The sequence below is a fragment of the Callorhinus ursinus genome, unplaced genomic scaffold, assembly GCF_003265705.2.
Source record: "Callorhinus ursinus isolate GAN/ISIS: 27379988/994484 unplaced genomic scaffold, GSC_fseal_2.0 scaffold3, whole genome shotgun sequence".
NCBI lineage: Eukaryota > Metazoa > Chordata > Mammalia > Carnivora > Otariidae > Callorhinus > Callorhinus ursinus.
Window position 1 is genome coordinate 7,688,060 of NW_027397065.1, and position 19,472 is coordinate 7,707,531.

Here is a 19,472-nt window from a genome sequence, read left to right on the forward strand (position 1 = left end):
ATCTCAAAGAAAATTAATTTTTAAAAACTTGACTTAAAACTACAACAACATGTATTTTCCTCATGAATCCGCAAAATTGTCAGGGCTTTGTGTGAAGTCAGGCTTGGCTAGTACTCCTCAAGGACTGAGATCTGGAGTTATCTGGAGGCTCACTCACCCGTACGTCTGGTGCCTGCGCTGAGACTTGCAGAGCTGGGACTGGAACAGTTAGAGATCCTCTGTCTCTACAGGAGCTTTAGGGCAGCCATACTTCCTACACGGCAATTTTGGCTTCCTGTGTCATGCATCCTGAGAGAGAAACACACAGAAACCTTTTACGACTTAGCTTCTGAAATCATGCTGCATTACTTTCACCACTTTCTCTTGGTAGAGGCAGTTGTTCTATAGGTTGGCCCTGGCTCAAGGGGGGAAGAACATGAAACCTCTGTGGCAGAGTATCAATGTTACATTGTAAGAAAAGCACGGTGGGCTGGGATATATGCTGGTGCAACCATCTTTGGAACATGAAATCTGCCACACCATACTTACTAGTCATTACAAGAATTCTAAGTTTACTATATTAATATGTGCTCGTCTCCTGGGGAGAACAGAAGTAACAAAGGCATTAATTGTGTAGAAAAAAATGAAATGAAGTATGGGCCACTTTGAACCAACTTTTTGGTGATGCCAACAAAATAATTCCTGCTTCCTTCTTTCAAATGTCTACCCCACACATACACCCTACACCACTCACTCTGCACTAGTTTCTAAAATTTCCTTGACAAGAGAACAAGTATTTAGTAATTCTTGGCCTCGGTTTCATTTGGTCTCTTTAATTTAGGTAACTACATTTTAGTGTGTTGGGTTTGAAGCAGTTTTCTTTTACAAACTACAGAAACACAAAGTAATCTTTAGCAAGGTGGAAAATTATCTAAAATATGGATTATGAGGGAAATTTTAGCACTTCCCCCTCCCCAAAACCAAAAAAAAAAAAATAGAAAGAATCAATAAAAATAGAAACTCATCTTTTCTTACCAGCCTGAATTCTGCTTCCCTGCTTCACCCATACATATAATAACAATAATTTGAAAGTAATGGTAGAATGAAGATAGGCAGATAGAGAGAGAGAAAGAGAGAGAGAGAGAGAGAGAAAGTGATACCATGATTCTAAGTTTTTGCTTATTTGGTATTTTTTCTCTGAATGTGAGTAATTTAATCTTCCCCAAGCTGAAAATATGTTTAAACAAAATCATTTTTTTTCTACAGTAAGTGCTATTTAACCCTGTACATTACTTAAGATATGAAAGGCTATGCTGTGAAAACAAACAAGCTCAAAATCTCCGTGGCTTAATACAATAAAAGTTTATTTTTTCTATTATGCTAAGCCAGCTACAAACCCAGGCAACTCTTGACACAGCTATCCTCCAATCAAAATCTGGACATCTAAGCTAACCTGATTTTGTGGTTTACCATCCCAATCCCTTAGGATCCCAGGGATTGTTTCCACAATCCCTCAGACAGAAGACAGTCTAGAGATGCCAGCAGAGCCTTGCACAGCCTCTGACTAGGAGCATCACACATGACTTTTGTTCATGTTGCACTGGTTAGAATTAGAAACTAGTCCCTCCTAACTGCCAGGTAACTGAAAAATATGGCCTTTCTTGAGGAGGAAAAGGAGAATCTGATATTAATAAATCATAGTGATGTCCATCACAATTTATTTTGGTTCCTAATTCAACTGGAAAAGGAAACACTTAAGTAAATTCACAGATACCCTCTCAGACACCCACACTGGAAAATCAAATGGTCTGAATCTTTCTAAGATTCACACTCGCTACACTGAGTACTGTAGAAATCTCCTTTATGCACACCAAAAAAGCAAAGAGTGAAAGGATTATTAGATGTCTTCTACCAGCACAAAGATGGTGTTTGTAATTTGCAATGGCTCTAGAATTTCTGTATAAGAATACTTTAAAAATAGCAATTTCTTGGAAGAGGGAGCTAGGGCATCTACCTTAAAGGTGAATTTTCATAGCAAGCACGTTCTATTTGCCAAATTGTATGCTGATATGGATTTGTGGAATGCTAAAGTGCTGCCATTGATTGCAGCATGGGTGAGGTTCTGACATCTCTTATTTTAACTTTCCAGTTTAATTTATGTTAACCTGCAACTATTAATTTTTATTAACCTTTAACATTTTCAACTAAAAATATTTGTCTCATCTATTAATGTTAGATGTCACACAGATTACTAAACATGACCTATGACCAAAGCGATCACAACTTGCTTTCCATGGCTCTGTCTACTAACTCTGTCCATTCTGTCTTCTGAAGTAATCTGTTGCAGTACACTCTTATGGTTGATATTCTATGTACCAACTGCTATGCTATCTTGTAAATCACAAACCACTTAGGTATGCAAACATTGTTCAAATGCCTCCAATATGGCACTCTGCAAAAGATCAGTGGACATGATGATTCTAATTCTGAAATATTTTAGATTTATAAAGTCTACTCAGCTACACTGGAAATAATAATCTCCACTGAATAACAATTTCTAGGATTTATTGAGCACTTACTATAAGCCAGGCACGACTTTTAAATACCTATCGAGTACCTACCAGTACACACTTCAGAGTTAGTAATCAGCACAACTCTGAGATATGTACTAGGATTTTCCAATTTTACAGAAAAAGAGGTTATGTAACTTGCCCCAAGGATATAGTTAGGTAATGGTCAAGTCAAGAGTTCAGATCCAGACACTCTACTTGAGAGACTTTTATCCTCTATCCTATATGCAATGTAGATAAAGCGGCAGTTTGCAACCACAGGAAACATGTTGAAATGCTGGTTATGGCTTGATTTACCATATCAAACCTATCGTGTGATTTTATTTCCTTCTCTCTTCCTCTCTCATTTCATCCGTCCCAGCTTAATAAATTCTAGAACAATCTACTTTTTCACTTCCACCCATCATATCTTGTTTGGAGCCACCAGGATTTAGAATTGAAAAAACAGCAAAAGAAACAAGCCATTTACTTGGGGAAGCTTTATGTGTTTCCATGATCTCAAACCCCAGTTACTACTACTCTGGCAATGACTCACCAACAGGAATATAATGCCTTTGATTTGTGAACATATAGAAATGAATTAATACCTTATGGTTCCTTATCACAAATGTCACAAGGACATGAAGATAGAGCAGAGTAGAGATATTGAGAATAGCTATGTTGGGGGATCAGGAAGGAAAGCTGAATCACCTGAAAGCCTCCCGAAAAGGACTAGAAAAAGGGCCCTTCAATAAGAACTCTTGTTACATTTCTTCCATTATTCTTCAAGTTTGCAGTATTTCTAGAAATTTTAGGATAAAATTCAGGATAGTAGATATTTGAATTTCCTTCAAACGTCTTTCAAGATATGGCTTCCTTAAATCCTAAAAAGTTATCATTAGGCATCCAAATATTTAGGGTCAAAGCACATTGAAAAGAAGACATGCGAGTCTAAATGTAGGAGGAATATAAACACAATAGTCATATTTTCTTTGGAAACTGAAAGCACACTGTGCTTTATGGAATTCCTTATTAATTCAATACAGCCAAGTCCAAGCCTGCAAAATGTTGATGTCTGATACTGAAGATATCCTTATGGCTCTAACTTGGTTATTCCAACCTTCTTGTTTATTTATAATTTTCCCCAAAGCCTCCCTGTTTTCTTCCCTCTATTTGTTCAAATTGTATCCCTCACTTAAGACCCGTTTTTCTCACCACTTCCTTGATGGAGTTGTCTCCAGATCTTTGAGCTCATACTAGTTTTCTCTTTTTTGTAAGAATTCTTGGAGGCTTCATTGCCTCTACTTATAACAATAGGTCTTACGTTTACCTGCCATGATAAAATCATTAATTTCTTTGTACTGGAACACTTCAGTTGTTCTAGTATCGCTCAAAGGCTATAATACTGTGTTTTCCACTAAGTTAGACCTCAACAAGTATGTCTTGAATTTAATTGGATTTTTGTTGTTGTTTTGCTAATCTTCCATATTTGGAAGTGTTAGAAGGTAGCTGTTGCAATTTTTATGATCACACAGTTTTAGCAAAATTGTATGTCACGTACTTGAGTTATACTTTACTCTGGGGAACATGGATAATAAAGTAATAGGTTTTATTTATCAATCTTCCTTCTCCAATGGGAAGGCAAGTCTTCATTTAAAAGTAAACTGTCTTGTATGTTACATTTGAATTTCAAAAATAAAATCATTGTACATTTATACTTTTGAAAATCTGGATTCCTTAAAAAGCAAATTGGGATGTCTTCCAGTGAAAACTACTTCAGAAAGCACTACTTCAGAATAGAGTTTGAACTGACCCTATATTTTTAAAAGTACCCAAATTTAAGAAACAGTCACAAAAAATAAATTATCATAAAACTCTTCTGACTAATTCTATCTTTCTAGGTTATTGTTAATCATACAAATATAAGCACTTATTAAATAAGAACAAAGTTCTGACATATTCAATATGAAGCCTCTGAACCACTGGACATCGAATTTATTCCAAAAATGAATTAGTTTATCTAGCAATGTCAAGCTGTCAATCAAATTGTCATTCATCTATCTAAAATTGCCAAATTTGATAAGAAAAACAACTTCTAAAAGAAGTAGAACTAGTAAGAACCACGGGGCAGTAGTAAAATGGCCTTTTGATAATGGAGTCCTTAAGAAATGCTCTATAGATTATTAATGCCTATCGTTATTTCCTTACCTGAAACTCACATTTAACAATCTTTCTCTGAGCTCTAAGCTCAGGATTTCTTGGGCTTAAGTTTTGGTTTTATCTTATGAAAGTTTTATTTGGAGAAATGTAGCAATTGTGGCAAACCCATTCCCATCACTATATCCTTCCTATAATGAAGTGGAATCTAGAACTACCCTTAGTTGCTCTGCTCTTTGTCAAAAAAACTATTATCACATTTCCTTTTCCAGCTATGATATAATTATAACCAGTCATATTCTTTTGTGTCAACTCAAGTTCTACTGTTTTTTTGAAACAACATAAACAACCTAGTTATTTTAAAATATATCTACATATATGCCACTCTGAATTTGTAATGAAGGGTATTAGGTCTATCATTATTGAGATTTAACTGAACAAATCATTTTCATGGGAGAAAAGAACCTCCAAAGTGTGCATAAAATTAAGAGGTATGCATGGCTTCTATTATTTTTATGTTAGAGCTAATTAATGCCAGCAGGAGCTATTAGCAAAAAGTAATAGTATCCTGACTATAATATACATTTCTCATGATACCCTGATTCTAATATTAACCACTGATACATTGTCCCCACTTGATAGGTGTTTGCTCCAAAACTGAAAGGGATTATGAGGGTCTAAAAAACTAAGAAAGCAAACAAATAAAAATGGTCATGTTCCTCCATCTTTCCCCCATAATATCACATTAGATAATATTTTTGCCTTTTATCTAAAAGCTTTAATAATGCATTGTATGGCCAACCTTTAAAAAAAAAAACACAAAACTTGAACTTCTTTTGGCTTCATCTGCATTTATCAATGAGCAATGCATCATCTAAATACATTTTAGAAATTAGACCTTGTATTCCATTACACATTTAGACATTTATAGCTGAATGATAAACCTGTGTGCACCTCTGGGGGTTGGACTTATAAATCAGCACTAACTATAAAAATATTATACTCCTATTTGAAACCATTGGGGTTCTATATCTTGTTCTTCTGGCTTTTCCAAAGAAATATGAATTTTTATGAAGGAAAAAGATATAATTTTTTTTCTTGGAGGTGATGGATATGTTATTATCCAGAGATATGTTGGTAAAAATAGAGTAACATATTAATGAAATAATCAATTATATTCAGTAGCTATATTGAGATTTGGGGAATGTTAATTTAAGATGCATATTTCACCATATACAAAATGAGCGCTGTTTTATTATTTTTTTTTAAGATTTTATTTATTTGACAGAGACACAGCGAGAGAGGGAACACAAGCAGGGGGAGTGGGAGAGGGAGCAGGAGTCTGATGCGGGGCTTGACCTGAGCCAAAGGCAGACACTTAACAACTAAGCCACCCAGGCACCCCATGTTTTATTATTATTTTTAACTTAACCACAGATGCAACTTTTCTATTACTGGTTACTAAGCAAACAAAATGATACCAATGTTGTGGTATCTATCGGTGTCAAAAAGATACAAATACTTGATTTGATGTAAAATGTACTCTTTCCTTTATTAAAGGATACTGAGTTACATGGGTCTCCTTCTAGAACTCTAGATGATTTACTAAACTCTCCACTAATAAAAGATTCAGAACAGTAGTTTCTCCCATAGGTAGAACTCTTATCATCGTGAACCCTACAACTTCCTTGTAATTACTTTGAGAAAATGTGTTTGAATAAAATTGTAGGCAAATAACCTAAATATCTACAATTCTGTAGCTATAAACTTATCAGGGTTGGGCTTTTTAAACCCTGCCCATTCCAAAGAAAACACTCTCTTAAGACTGGCCCTTGGCCTGGCTCCTGGGAGATGACCTCTTAACACTGGGAATATTCTGCCTGATAACAATGTTGTTTTTTTGTTTTTTGTGTTTTTTTTATGACTGAAGCCTTGGGCTACTCTTATTTCAGTTTGATCTGGGGTGGCTCTGAAGTCTGACTAGCTGAGGTCAGTCATAAGGATGCCTACATGACATATCCCTAATAGAAACCCTGGTCACCAAGTTTTGAGTGAGCTTCCCTGGCTGGCAACACTTCACATATTTTGTTACACATCATTTCAAGAGCATTAAGCACATTCTTCTCCAAATCCACTGGAAGGGAACCCCAGAATCTTGCCAGTGGTTTTCCCTAGACTTTGCCCCCAAGCTTTTTTCACTTTGCTGATTTTAATCTATATCCCTTCACTGTAATAAACCATCACTGTGAATATAACAGCTTTTTTGAGTCCTATGTGTCCTTCAATCCTCAAGCCTAAGGATGATCTTGGGGACCCTCAACATAAAACCCTCTGCCAGTTTTCAAAAGAAATGTATTGATTTCAGTCAGATCCTCATTAATCTGCACTGGATTTCCTAATCAGAATTTGGAGATCCACCCAGCCATTTTTCAGGCTTTTTGATTGCTCTCCAATCTCCAAGCCTGCTACCATGGCCATATTATTCCCCTTCCTGCCATATTCCACACTTTCTGGTATGTCTGCATTCCTAAACTTGCTGGATTCCTAAACTTTTTGATTGAATAATGGATTGTCTATCATCAAAAATAATGGGAATAAATTTGTGTCTTCAGAAGTGATTCACTAGTAATTACAAGTAAGATCGTATAAATTTACAGAGAATAAGGTTCAGGATTTTCAAGATAAATAAATCCTACCAAAAATCTTCATTATGACCAGAATTAAAGAATTTGCTCCTTATCACTGACTTTAAAAGATTCTTCTCTCTCTCTAAAGTTGAGAGTCAGCCATCACTTCATCATGTTACTTGGGCAATATTAAGATTTTTTTCTGAATGACTTTATGTCAACTGGATACATGCTCCTTAGAACCTAGATAACACATTTGCTCTTTTAATTTTATATAAAACGGTAGGCATTCACATATTACTTTATTTAGATTCTATTAAATTAATCTTTCACACTAAAAACCCCAAGTCTCAATGAAAATAAATCAATAATTACATTTTATTCTAATTAAATGATATTTTTTAAAATCATAGGTATGTAGTTTTCAGTGATTCTTCATAATATCAATTTCTATTTTTACTGAGTTACCATCTCAGTGAAAATAAATCAATAATTACATTTTATTCTAATTAAATGACATTTTTAAAATCATAGGTATGTAGCTTTCAGTGATTCTTCATAAAATCAACTTCTATTTTTACTGAGTTGCTGATGTTGGGTTTGTTGATTTTTCTAAACTGATTGAAAAATTACAATATCTTTCCAAAGATTCTAAAAGGATTTGTCAGACCAAACTAACATTGAGGACCAGTAAAATGTATTTGAAATTGAATATTACATACAACATCATAATTTTCTAAAAACTTGTGTCTAAGTTTTTAAGTACAAGCAAAACAACAGAAAAGTAAAAAAATTCCCCTCTCTGCCAAAAATAAACAGCTTAGGGGTTGTTATTTAGATATTAATATCAATAAATAAAAGAAATAATAATTATCGAATGGTATGGGTGCATATGAACAACTTCCCTTCATCAGTTCTGTTCTTCACACATTTGTATAAGGTAAAGCCTGTAGCTATAAAAGGACAAATGATGATTATATTTGCAAGATTCTGGAAAATGGTGAGGGTGTTTCCATTTGTATAGAGAAAGAGAAAAGTCTCACAATTCAGGGACAGGAAGCTATGATTTACATAATGAACATGGCACAGAGACCTATAAAGAAGCAAGACTTAGATGGCAGGAAAATCACATTGGCTTAATTCCAAGACACCAGGCACATCCCTGGAAAATTCTGATGTGCCGGAATATAACAGTATGTACTTTTCCCAGAGCCAGAATCAGTGCAATATTTGGCTTTCCTACTTATACTTGGAACATGGGATTCTTTTTCTCAGAGCCTATCAGGGTTCCGTTTATGTTTAGCACCTGCACGCAGCCCAGGGGCTCTAAGAGGGACTTTTTACATATAGGTATGAATTTCTTAACATACGGTCATTTTGTAACTTAAAGGTATTCATTTTGATAATCTCCATACTCTAATATCTGATAATCATGAAGAAGAAAGTGTTACACTTACATAATTGGAATAATCCCCTTTAAATGAGTTTCTACAAATTTTTCACCATTATAGAGAGAAATTTCTCAGCAATGTCAAATACAATGATAAACGTTTATCAGTAATAAAAGCCAGGCCACTATATATCACCAGGGCTAAGAAGCCAAACTCTGAAGTGTAAATTCCAGCTCTACCATTTACTAGCTCTGTGACACTTAGTAACTAAAATAATCTCTTTAAACACCAGCAAATAGGGATAATAATCTGTAAACAGAGGTAATAAATTTAGCTAACATAAAACTCAGGTGAAACTGAAAAGAATACGAATGGATATAAAACACTTTCTCACAGTGCTTGGTTCAGAGCAAGTGTTCAATTAAAGCTACTGTGGTAGGCTAAATGCTATGAACATGAGAAGGTCCACACCCTTCCTTCTCCCTCTTTGCCCGTCATGTGGGAAACTGCATGGGAAAAGAGAACTAAGTTAGTACGTACAAATTCTCAAAAGAGAACCATGGCACGAACAAACAACTTTTCTCCCAGAACCTCCACTCTTCAAGAGAAGACCAGAACTGGCAAGCAAAAGAGCAGGGACTGGTAGACACAGATGAGGGCGCCCTATGGGATATAACTGTGAGAAGTTCCCAAGAATTGGGAATGTTTGAAGATAGGAAAGGACAGGAGATAAGTAAGTGTTAGTGTTGACAAAATCATCATATACTTATTAACGGAAAGAAATATGATGAAAGATTGAAATTTTTGCCTGAAGCTTATTTTTATATATTTTTTTAAATACAACACATTCCAGAAGTGAGTTTCTGGGGTCACAGATTACTGAGGTGTTATGGGCTGAACTACATCCTTCCAAAATTCATATGTTGTAGCCCTAACTTCCAGTACTCAGGATGTGGCTGTATTTGGGTCACAGGTCTTTAAAGAGGTGACTAAGTTAAAATGAAGCCCTTAAGGTGGGTGGTCCCTAATCCACTCTGACCGGTGTCCTTATAAGAAGAGGAAATTTGAACTCATAGAACATACCAGAGATACATGAGCAAAGGAAAACCACGTGAGGACACAGCAATTAGGTGACCATCTGCAAGCCAAAGGGAAAGGCCTCAGAGGAAACCAAACCTGCAGAAACTTTGATCTTGAACTTCTACCATCCAGAACTGTAAAAAAATTTATTTGTTGTTTAAGTCACCCAGTCTGTAGTAGTTTATGGCAGCCCAAGTAAACTAATACAAGAGTAAGTATTTATACTAGCTATTAAGGGGCAATAACATGCTTAGTGGTTAAAGTGGGAGAAAAGGTTTGCCTGAAATCAGACTGATTGAGTTTGACTTCTCAGTTCAAATTTTGGTTCTATTATTTTCTGTTTGTACAACCATAAGCAAGTTATTTACTCCCTCTCTACCTCAGTTTCTTCATTTAAAAAAGGGGGGGATGCATTATAATGGTGTCTACTTCATTTGGTTGTTATCAGACTTAAAGGAACTGAAATGATTAATACCTAAAACAGTGACTGGCATATAGTATTGATCAATGATCTTAATTATTTTAATTAGCTATTATAATTCTTTTCAAGTTGTTCATATGCACCCATACCATTCAATAATTATTATTTCTTTTATTTATTGATATTAATACCTAAATAACAATCCCTAGGCTGTTTATTTTTGGCAGAGAGGGGAATTTTTTTACTTTTCTGTTGTTTTGCTTGTACTTAAAAACTTAGACACAAGTTTTTAAAAAATTATGATGTTGTATGTAATATTCATTCTAGATACTACCTTCAGCAATTTCAGAGACTATGCAACATTGTGGAGAAAGTCTCTGGGTCAGCAGGAGCAATTTTGGCTGTGGAGTTTTCAAGGGACAGCTTACCCCAAGTCACATATCTTTTTTTCACTGGGGTTACAATGAGAAAGGGTCTTCTCATTTTATTATGCCCAAAGGTTGCAACTGATTGTAGGAAATGTATCCAGTAAAGAAATTTGGATACAAATCAAGTTAAAGAGGTAAGAGAGAACACTAGTCTTTAGGTTTTTAAATTTTGACATTATGAAATATGTTTGTTGTATTTTTAATAACTAGCCTTTACTTTTCTATTAGTTTGCAGTTTCAGATACTATTTTAAGTGCTTTACATATGTTAACTCATTTAATCCTCCTTATAAATACGTGATAGATAGAATTTATAAATGAGGAGACAAGGGTGAGGTTCGGTAGTGTGCTCCAGATTAAGGAGCTAAGAAGTAGCAGCCAGGATTGGAATCTTGGTGATCTATGGCCAGAGTCTATCCTCTTACTCATTCTATATACTACCTCAAAATTTATTAGGCAGATTATAGGAGTTTTTTCTTAAGTAGATTTAACCCAAAATGTTCATTCCCAGGATGCTACAATGCTGTCATTTATTAGGGAAAGAATGGTGTGATTCATTCATTTGAGCATTAAACAAATATAGATGCATAATATCATAGTGGTTAAAAGCAAGATTTCTGCTCTTAGGCTTGTATTCCAGATCTATATAAATTTAGGGCAATTTATATATGCTCATATATCTGAAACTGCTGAAGGTTATTTTCAAGATATCATGAGCAAAGGTGACCTATAGGAAAATCATATCATATACCAAGAATATTATTGTGCAGTTTTCCTAAAGCATTTATGGTAAATTGAAGTAGAAATAACTCTAGAAAGGTAGGTTTGGGGTCAGCTTCCAAGTCCTTTAGTTGAGTTCCAAAAACTCAAGTATGATTTTCAAAATGAGACTCATCTTTGGTTCTTGAGCAGGAAGTTAAATTAATCAGTGTTCTAGAGGGGATGTGCAGAAGAAATTGAAACTGGGATTGTGAACAGAAACACCATCACCATATTTGCAGGTATTAGACAGTAAGGACCTGAACTTGGTTTGTGACAATAGCCATGCAAAAATAGAAAACAATGAGAAGTGTTACAAAAGAAAAGTCAGATTTGGCCACTCATCAGATGGAAGCAGAAAAGAAAAACAAAGATTCAAAAAAGACCGAGGCTCCTTGAGTCTGTTCATTGGCTCATTCAGGTGCTATCAAGAGAAAGTGGCAGAAGACCCTGGTTTAAAAAAAAAAAAGATTAAAAGTTTGATTTTATGAAATAAAACTGAAGTCTGTTTTCCATCCATATAAATATATTTGTGCTATATCTACCTTAAGAAATTAAAGTTCTAATAATCTAAAATAACAGAGACCCAGGAGAAACACCTGTGAATTAAAGATACATAAATTCAACATTATTTGATCTTCAATGAGCCAGGCAAACACATGAAGAGATTCTCCTTTAGGCAAACCATTTGCTATTGACACAAATAACTATTTGAGAAGGGATTAGAAAAAAGAATTCCAAGAAAAAAAAAATGTAAACAGAGCTTTCTCCTCTTCCTTTCTAGGCACCATTAAGTGCCTTACAAATTGTGAGCTAACTCTGTTTTCAGAGTTTTAAAAACACTTGCTTGATATTAGCTGTTTCTAGAGGCAGACTGCACTAGCACCAAATTTTCAACTTTTGTATTTGTACAGATAATGTAATTTAGGTGACTTGGGAATCACTCTTCAAATTAGAACTAGTTTTAAAATACCAACATCAAGTTAATGAGATTTTACTGAATTTTTAGGAATTTCAGAAACATGGAGATTTTTACAGAGGCACTGAGGATTATTTGCAAAACCTTCAGCAAAATCTCCAGAGTTATGTTGTTTTGTTTTGTTTTGTTTTTAATAACTCATTATGCTTCTACAGAAGCCAGCATATTCTCTGGAGTTTTAACAGATGACATTCTTTACTTTGCCAGCAAAGTACTCCAGGATGTACAACAGACCAGTGAATTACTCCAGCAGAGCAATAAAAGGGGGCCTGAAAAAGTTAATGCACTTCTTTAAATGCCAAATTTTTATAAAGTGGCTTATTTTAAAAGATAGATGTCAACCCAGAGTACTATACACATTAGATTCCTTAATGACAGATACTACTTAACAATATAAAAGCAACAAAGAAAATAAACACACTTTAGGAAATACTTTTTTTTTTTACTTCCTAGGAAAATAAAAGTCTGATAAAACCGTTAAAACTTTCCACCCACCCCCTAAAATATAATTAAATGCAGAGGAACGTTGGTAATTTCTTTGTTTTGGTATTTAAGTTTAGCCAAGTGCACAGAGCAAAGACTAATTTACTTACTTTTAGTTGCTCCAATATTATAAACAAGTGGGTATGTATATATGTATATGTGTGTGTGTGTGTGTGTATATATATATATACACACACACACATATATAAACATACATGTTTATATACATATACATTATCGATATGCATATATACATATCTAGTTGCTTACATTATTTTATTATTGTACTGCATATGTATATATATATTCCCATATGAAACTCCATTAATATATTTCTTTTAAATATATAATTTTGTGTTTTCAGGGAAATGATATATGAGCTTGGAGGTCAGCAGATCTGGGTTCAAGAAGTGGCTCTACTGTTTTCTAGTTTTATAACTTTGGACAAGGTACTTAGTCTCTCCAAGCCTCACTTACCTCATCTGTAAAACAAACATAATAGTAAGGTTGCTATGGATACTAAATGATTATGAGTGCCTTATCATCGAGGCTTATCATCATGCCTGGACATGGTTGCTTTGATTATAGCAACTTTATTGTTCATTTTACTCCTTTGATGAAAGGAGATACTTACAGTATCTTTAAGGCAATTATTATACCAGACTATGTTTCTGTAATTCTACATATCATCTAACACTGCATCTATCACTCCCAGCCTTTGATGACTGCCTTTCAAAGATACTCTCTCCTTTATCCTCTGTATAAGGTACTGGCATATTCTACCATCCCCTAGATTTGGATGTCTATGAAACTTACAAGGAAAGTCAGCCTATAGCAGAGCTGTCACCAAAATTTACATTGAAATTTGAAAACAGAAACGCTGAGGCAGAAGCAGAACAAATATTTTGCCCAAATAAAAGGAAAACTTCCCAAGTTAGAGTTTCCATCCCTGTAAGGTTCTTACATACAAGAACTATACTACCGGGAAAATATATGACCAGGGTTAGCGCTTTCATTCATCCAATAAAATAGCTCTGTACTTCCATTTGTCTTGGACAGGCAGTTCCACTGGTAATGGAAAGAATTTGTCTTTCTGAGTTGGGAAGATAAGACATACAAATGAGCTGGTTTATGGGTTCTCTTGGAGGTAAGACTGAATATCTTTGATATGACTTTAATCCATTTGGAGGCTCCTACTTTGGAAGACCTTGCTTTGCTGCCTGCCTTTTCTTCTGCTTAGCATACCCTCACTTCTCCCTTCACAGTCAATCTTAGTCATCTTTCAAAACCAATTACCACAGTTCCTGTGGTAACTTCCACAGGAAAATACTTCTGACATCCTGAGACTGAATCAAATTCCTTTCACTTGACCATTAATTCAACAAATATATGAGCACCTACTATGTGCCAAGTACTGCCTTACACATGGAGATACAGCAGTGATCACATTAACTAAAATCTCTCCTGGAGAGTACCTCCTAATGAAGGGAGAAAGAGAAGAGATAGAACACCTAATATACCACAGGGAATGATAAGACATGTAAGTGAAAGTAAAATGCAGGATGGCAGAAAAATAAAACAGGCTGTGGGAGCCTGACCAGTAGGGTACTTTCTGTTAAGTAGGAAGGTCAGGGAAAGCCTTAATAATACAATGGCATTTAAGCAGTAATTCCCAGGAAGTGAGGGAAGAAACCTCTGTATATTCAGAGGAAGAATGCTGCAGATTGAAAGAACTGCAAGTGCAGAGAGCCTGAGGTGTGAGCATGCTCAGTATGTGTTAGGAACAGGAAGGATGCCTTCATGCCTGGAGCTCTGTGACTGGGGCAACATGGTGATGAGAGACAGGTAAACATGTGAGGCCTTTCACCTAAGAGACCTTGAGAACTCCAGCATTTTCTTGGAGTGAACTGAGAAGCCAAAAAGGGGTTTGAGCTGAAGAGTGCCATGATATGACTTATGCTTAAATGAATTACTCTGATTTCTGTCTCAAGAATGGACTATAGTGGGACCAGGGAGGAAGCTGGCAGATCACTTAAAATTTTACATGGTTCAGAGGAAAGATAATAGAGGCTCCCTATGTGTTCCTTTCGCAAGTTGACCACAAGTCCAGCCTACCATTATCCTACTCTTCTGCTTTTGTCTTGATAAAACTTTGACATCCCTAAAAGGAGAAACAGGTCTCTTTTATCTCTGTATCATCAACATTTTACCAAAAACTTGGCATATTACAGTGCTCGGTAAATGTTTACTGAATGAAAAAATCTATTAACATAGACTTTCAAAGAAATTCAGACCCTGGAGAGATCCAAATATCATGGCTTTTTAAATGGAAATATTTATGTAAAAAATAATTTGGGCTGATTCACTGAAGGAGAAAAGTACTAGTATTATCCTATATTTTTTGAGATATTGCTCTCCAATTTTATGCAGTAAAAATGGAAAGGAATAAAATTAAGGCTGTGAGCCAATACCAGAAATGGCAACTAAAGTAATAAAGGTAATGGATTTTGATCAGTACATAAAATGAAAATCATAAATAATGTGCATGAAAAATGTAAAGTGCATTAATAAATAAACATCTGTTGAATATCATTAAGGTCAGTGGAGAAAAAACTAATTGTAGTAAATATTTTAATAATATTGTGTTTTGGCAAAAAGCATTTTAAATTTGAATGATAATAAGGAAAATTTAATGAATAAAGGCAGGCTTTAATATTTCAAACCATAGTGAATCACAAAAAAAGCACTTGTCTATGTATTAGTTTGTTATTGCTGCTGTGACAAATCCCCATAAACTTAGTGAGTCAAAACAACGCAAATTTACGAGCATAATTTGTAGGTCAGAGTTCTGACACAGGTCTCACGGAGCTAAAAATCAAGGTGTTGGCAAGGCTGCACTCTTTTCTGGAGGCTCTAGGAGACAATATGTCTCCTTGTCTTTTTCAGCTTCTGGAGAATGCCTTAAATTATGATACATCTATATGATGGAATACTATAGAGTCATTAAAACTAGGCTTCTGGAATTTTTAGTTATATGACAAAATATTATAAATGACAGGTGTTACATGCCACATTATATATGCAATATAATTTCAATTATACAAAAATACATATTCATGGACAAATAACTGAAAAAGGGTATTATATGACTGCTTCTAAATGTAGTTATGAGTAATATCTATTTCTTCTTTATGCTCTTTTCCTAATTTTTTTAAAAGATTTTATTTATTTATTTGACACAGAAAGAGAGAGAGCGCACAAGCAGGGGAAGCAGCAGAGTGAGAGGGAGAAGCAGTTTCCCTGCTGAGCAGAGAGCCCAATGCAATGCGAGGCTAGATCCCAGGACTCTGAGATCATGACCTGAGCCGAAGGCAAACGCTTAACGACTGAGCCACCCAGGTGCCCCTGTTTTCCTAATTTTTAAATGAACTTGTATAACTTTTACTTTTAAACTAGCATCGTCGGGCTCCCTGCTCGTCGGGCTCCCTGCTCAGCAGGAAGCCTGCTTCTCCCTCTTCCACTCCCCCTGCTTGTGTTCCCTCTCTCACTGTCTCTCTCCGTCAAATAAATAAAATAAAATCTTTAAAAAATAAATAAATAGATAAAAAATAAACTAGCATATTTTTAAAAACAGCATCATGCATTTAAATTAATAGTTCATGTTTTCATAAAAATATTTCATTGTCTCTGATACTTTCTTCTCCTCCTTTTCCTCCAGTCAAGCATGGAATTAAGACTTTGTTTTAATTTAAATGAAAAAGGGCAACAGTTGCATCATGCTCTTTTCCCTTTTATTCATAACCTAAATTCTACAAAGTACTATACCCAATGCCATTTGGATTTCCTGATCTAAGTTTCAAAGACATTTTATTTCTATGAATTCTCCTACCTTATTCTCTAGCTAGACAGTAGGTAACCTTTTCAGAAAAGACAGGATTTTTAATTTTAACTCTGCAAGGCATTCTCCTAACTCTCAGATCTGTTAAAATCTTACAGCATCCTATGATTTTTCTGGCACATACAAAATTGAAAGGAGGTGCAAAACTATGAAGACAGTAAAAAGATCAGTAGTTATGAGGTAGAGGGATGGGAGGACAAAGGAGGGATGAACAGACAAAACACAGAGGACTTTTAAGGCAGTGAAAATATTCTGTTTGATATTAGAATGGTGGATACATGTCGTTATACATTTGTCCAAATTCATAGAAAGTACACCACCAAGTGAACCATAAAGTAAACTAAGGACTTTAAGTGATAATGATGTGTCATCATAAGTTCATCAATTGTAACAAAGGTACCACTCTGGTGGGGGATGTTGATAATGGGGGCGGCTCTGCATGTGTGGGGGCAGGGGTACATGGGAAATCTCTGTAGCTTTCTCTCAATTTTAATGTGAACCTAAAACTGCTCTAAAAATATAAAATCTTTTTAATAATTGAAAGGACAGGTAAATTTTACAAAAGGAAATATAAGTAAACGTACACCTCGTCCATTTAAAATAACAGTAAAATAACAAAACTTTGTCTTTCATCTGCCAAATTTAACTACTAAAAATAAAAGGTCAACAAAATCATTTCAGCTACTTTGTTTTCATACATTATACGTATGTATAATATGTGCATATACATACATTACCTTCAAATAGGAAATAAATAGCCCATTATTAGAGAAATCAGCCTAAGAATCAAACATATTCTCCTCTCCCACTTTGAAAAGAAAAAGCATACTTGTCTTCATTCCTCTAGAATCTCACAATGGGGGGCACCTGGGTGGCTCAGTCAGTTAAGTGTCTGCCTTTGGCTCAGGTCATGATCCCAGGGTCCTGGGATCGAGCCCCACATCAGGCTCCCTGCTCAGCACGGAGCCTGCCTCTCCCTCTTCCTCTGTTGCTCCCCTTGCTTGTGCTTGCATGCTCTCTCTCTCTCTCTCTGTGTCAAATAAATAAAATATTTTTAAAAATAGAATCTCACAATGGTGCACTGCACTGAAGTACACATTTCCCTGGCGTCCATCAAAGGAACAATTTGAAATATTGATATCTATGAAGATTTCTTAAATCAAGACACAATATATGCATGCCACAGCTTTGTGTCCGTCCTTATATATATTATACCTATTTCCATTAAGTGCTAAAAGTGAAATTAAAGCAGGGTAATTTGGCCCACACTGGAATCATTTGAATTTAGATAAATTCTGAGTAGGGTAGCATGAGTGAAGACAATCTTTGTTGCCTACTCCATCTTGTCCCTTCACTGCCTATTGACACTACCCCTGAGGGAGTAGGTCACAAGCACAAAATATTAAAGGTGGGTACACAGGCACAAAATATTAAAGGTGCAGTCACCTTACTGGCAAATTCATGTTAAGACTTAATCCCTGCTTTACCCATCAGAATCACTTCCGGAAATCAAAAGTGATGTGGTTATCATGAGAAAAATATCAATGTTTTGTAAATTTAAAAATGAAGTTAGACATTCTGTGACACCCTGCCTTGGCTGATTTATTTGACAATGAAACTGGAATTTCCAATTAGGTTTAAGATGAACATTTTCCATGAACTGAAAGAGTTAAGTCTATAGCTAAAATTTTGATGGAAATAAATATAAGATACTTTATATGAAAAAAGTGCTTTATCAAAAATGTGCATTGGCCAGATGATATGATGATATGATATTTTATGTGGAAAACCTAAAAGACTCCACCCCAAAACTGCTAGAATTCATACAGGAATTCAGAGGGGCAGGATATAAAATCAATGCATAGAAATCAGTTGCATTTCTATACACCAACAACAAGACAGAAGAAAGAGAAATTATGGAGTCAATCCCATTTACAATTGCACTCAAAACCATGAGATACCTAGGAATAAATCTAACCAAAGAGGCAAAGAATCTGTACTCAGAGAACTATAGAATACTCATGAAAGAAATTGAGGAAGACACAATCCATGCTCATGGATCAGAAGAACAAATATTGTGAAAATATCTATGCTACCTAGAGCAATCTACACATTTAATGCAATCTCTATCAAAACACCATCTGCTTTTTTCAAAGAAATGGAACAAATGATCCTAAAATTTATATGGAATCAGAAAAGACCCTGAATAACCAGAAGACTGTTGAAAAAGAAAAGCGAAGCAAAGCTGGTGGCATCACAATTCCAGACTTCAAATTCTATTACAAAGCTGTAATCATCAAGACAGTATGGTACTGGCGCAAAAACAGACACATCGATCAATGGAACAGAATAGAGAGCCCAGAAATGGACCTTCAACTCTGTGGTCAACTAATCTTTGACAAAGCACAAAAGAATGTCCAATGGAAAAAAGACAGTCTCCTCAACAAATGGTATTGGGGAAATTGGACAGCCACATGCAGAAAATGAAACTGGACCATTTCCTCACATCACACACAAAAATAGACTCAAAATGGTTGAAAGACCTAAAGGTGAGACAGGAATTCATCAAAATCCTTGAGGAGAACACAGGCAGCAACCTCTTTGACCTCAACTGCATCAACTTCTTCCTAGAAACATCGCCAAAGGCAAAGGAAGCAAGGGCAGAAATGAACTACTGGGACTTCATCGAGATAAAAAGCTTTTGCACAGCAAAGGAAAGAGT